Genomic DNA, 3,945 nt, shown 5'->3' with positions numbered 1-3,945 from the left:
AGACAGACACGCACACACAGACACAGACAAACACGCACACACACACACACACACACACACACACACACGCACGCATGCACGCACAGATACACACACAGACAGACAGACAGACACACACACAAACAAACACGCACGCAGACAGACAGACAGAGAGACACGCACGCAGACAGACAGACAGACAGACAGACAGACAGACACACACACACAAACAAAAACACACACACACACACACACACAGACAAACAAACAGACGGGCGGACAAACAAAGACGGACGGAGGGACGTCCGGACATTCTGTCTGTGTGTCTGTCTGTGTTTGTTTAGTTTTTTTTGTGTCTGTCTGTCTGTCTGTCTGCGTGCGTGTTTGTTTGTTTGTGTGATTCTGTCTTACTGTGGTGCCGCTGCGGTACACCGGTAGATTGATGCTGCAGGTTGTTCTGTTTGAAGCACCGCTGTCCCGATCACCACAGCTGCTTCGAGTCCGACTCGGCTGTTTTTTCAAAACACACACACACACATTTATCACAGCGGAGAATCATTTTCATCACAAGTATTTGATCTTTTATTTCTGTAAATATTTTAACATAGACATTCAGAGAAAGTAATCTGTAAATCTGTAATATAGCAGAGTAGGGCAAAATGTAGAACTGAAGAATTGGCTCCCTTTCAGTTCATAGCCACAGTTCATAGAAATTGACTCAGAATGACAGGAATAAGAATTTTTATGAACTAAATTCAACATGATGCATTCTCACAGGTGTGGCATATCAAGATGCTGATTAGACAGCATGATTATTGCACAGGTGTGCCTTAGGTTGGACACAATAAAAGGGTTACGACGACGAACTGCAGTCAGGTCAAGACCCCGATGAGGACGTCGAGCATGCAGATGAGCTTCCCTGAGAAGCTTTCTGACAGGTGGCCTTTTATTGTGGCCAACCTAAGGCACACCTGTGCAATAATTATGCTGTCTAATCAGCATCTTGATATGCCACACCTGTGAGGTGGATGGATTATCTCGGCAAAGGAGAAGTGCTCACTAACACAGATTTAGACAGATTTGTGAACAATATTTGAGAGAAATAGGCCTTTTGTGTACATAGAAAAAGTCTTAGATCTTTGAGTTCAGCTCATGAAAAATGGGGGCAAAAACAAAAGTGTTGCATTTATAATTTTGTTCAGTGTATAAACTAAACACAATTTTCTATAGATGGCATTTGAAGCAAACCTATCCATCCATCCATCTATTTTAAACTTTAAAAACGTTCAAACAAAGCTTTCAATCCAACATTTACTTTTCTAGTTGCAGTCCGTAAGTTTTGCCTCTTTGTTGCCATCTCTGTTTGAAAACCTGCAATTGCAGCTGTGTGCGGAATTATCTTCCTTGCGTGGGTTGTGCTCCGGCACGGCTCCAAAGCGGATGCATCTAATGTTTTGAGGAGTATGTGTGTGTGTGGCAGTCAGTCACCGCACCAGTGTGGATATTTACTGTACTTCACAATCACAGATTCTAGCCTACATCTTGGAATATATGACCCAAATAAGAATTTTCACCGTATATTGTCATCTGAACAAGTAAGTAACAAGTTTGCCATGTTTGTTCTGACCAACTGAGGAACAAACCATTACAATAAATCGTGCTACCAATGGTGATTTAATCTAAATTAGCTCATATCACATCAAACCGTGCAAATTATTATTATTATTGTTAAACTTTATTCTCAAATTCTTAATGTTAACAACATCAGCATTACGTGAATATGTGTATAGTGTGTATCAGCGTGTTATTTCAGTTTCTGTACAGTCTAATCTCTAATTGTCATACCATTCGAATTTCATATTAAGAAATTATTTTAACCCAAAAAGCTAATTATGCTCCCTTCTAACTGGTTGTCTTTAAAATACAGATCTTGTGTAATCCCAGGCTATCTGTAATCAGATGCACATTTGAAACTGGAATATAATTTAATTTCATTAATTTCAAAGGGACAACTTCTTTATGTTTACAGACGTGACTTAATGATGCAGTGCCATGCTCGAATTTCCCGCAAAAACCTACCCGTACCACTCAAACTAAAGTAAGGCGATAGTTTTGAACACTGGCTGGTCATGTACTTGCTCAAATATTGATTTCGGATCATTTTTAACCAAAAAGTTAATAAGTCAAATTCTGAATGCTCTGGTTAAGATCAGTCTTTTACTGGAAATAAAATGAAAACCCTTTCTTGTAGTAGATACGGGTTCTAATTCACACGTACATCTATTAAAAAATGAACCGAGTTATTATTAAAGTAGTAGAATTAAATCTGGTTAATTGTGTCATCTGATGGGAGTTTAGCTAAAACCATTTTGAGAAGTTTTTTATAAAGTTTTTGACAGTCTTTAGTTTGACGTGTGGACAGCAGTACCTTAATGGCATCAAATTTTGCGAGCGAGAGGCCTTCTGGGTAATGCAGCACTATGCTGGTGTTGAAGGAGTCATCGCCTGGGTTTGCCAGCGATACAAGGACCGTGAAATGAGCTTGATTCACCACCACTAACGTGTCGTTCCTGCAGAACAAACCGTCATTTCAATAGAAAACCAAAACCTGAAGAAGAATGCCAATATTCAGAAGCATTTACATTACATGTATGGCATAGACATTACATTTCAGAAGCATATTTCACATTAATATAATGTATGATTTATTTATCTAAGGTTTCTCACATAAAATTGAAGTTCAGCTTCAGATCGGCCACACAGCTGTTGTTTGAATTACAGTTCCTTTGAAACGGCACCTGATCGCATACAAAAGATATTTTTTTACTGAGCTTTTGAATGTCATGGAAACTTTATACAATAAAGCTGAAAAATGTTAGATACTTAAGAGTTGACTGACACTGAATATCAGAATAAAAGCTGATATTTGTAGACTGACCTCGACATACTCCTCCGTCCTGCTGTGGATGTCAAGAACAGCCACAGAGTTTCCAGACAACATCTGAGATTGTGAGAAATACATTCGTATCTTCAGAGGAGATACTGTGTCTGCAACGCAGCGCTGAAACAAACACAACGTTCACCGTCAGACTGAAGCTGCTGCGACAGGTTGAAGCTGTGATAGACAACACGTACCAGCATGAAGATGGAGAAGCTGAAACAGGAGAAGCCAGAATCCAACAGGACGGACTTCTGCAGAGTCCTGGACGACAAATTCCTCTGATCGAAGAATCCTCGGTTCATTCCTCGTACCACATCCACATTCAGATTCAGAGAAACATTCAGGCTCTTCTCCAGAGATCCTGAGAGACACGAGGAGGAGAGACGCGAGGAGGTGAGACGCGAGGAGGAGAAACGCGGGGAGGAGAGACACGAGGAGGAGAGACACGTGGAGGAGAGACACGAGGATGAGAGACATGGGGAGGAGAGACACGGGGAGGTGAGACACGAGGAGGAGAGACACGGGGAGGTGAGACACGAGGAGGAGAGACACGAGGATGAGAGACACGAGGAGGAGAGACACGGGGAGGTGAGACGCGAGGAGGAGAGACGCGAGGAGGAGAGACACGAGGAGGAGAGACACGAGGAGGAGAGACGCGGGGAGGTGGAGGGCGAGGAGGTGAGACACGAGGAGGAGAGACACGAGGAGGAGAGACACGGGGAGGAGAGACACGAGGAGGAGAGACACGGGGAGGTGAGACACGAGGAGGTGAGACACGAGGAGGAGAGACACGAGGAGGAGAGACACGAGGACTCGGAGAGACACGAGGAATTGGAGAGACACGAGGAGGTGAGACACGAGGAGGAGAGACACGAAGACTCGGAGAGACATAAGGAGGTGAGACACGAGGAGGAGAGACACAAGGAGGTGAGACACAAGGAGGAGAGACACAAGGACTCGGAGAGACACGGGGAATCAGAGAGACACGAGGAGGTGAGACACGAGGAGGAGAGACGCGAGGACTC

General features: G+C 43.3%; 1 pseudogene; it reads right to left on the bottom strand.

Moving 5' to 3' along the window:
* Window positions 1-3,945, bottom strand: part of LOC107573021 (integrin alpha-L-like) — a 36,974-nt pseudogene that overhangs the window by 9,024 nt on the left and 24,005 nt on the right.

Source organism: Sinocyclocheilus grahami, unplaced genomic scaffold (assembly GCF_001515645.1).
Source record: "Sinocyclocheilus grahami isolate Dianchi unplaced genomic scaffold, SAMN03320097.WGS_v1.1 scaffold1850.1, whole genome shotgun sequence".
NCBI lineage: Eukaryota > Metazoa > Chordata > Actinopteri > Cypriniformes > Cyprinidae > Sinocyclocheilus > Sinocyclocheilus grahami.
This window is presented reverse-complemented; position numbering and strand designations above follow the sequence as displayed.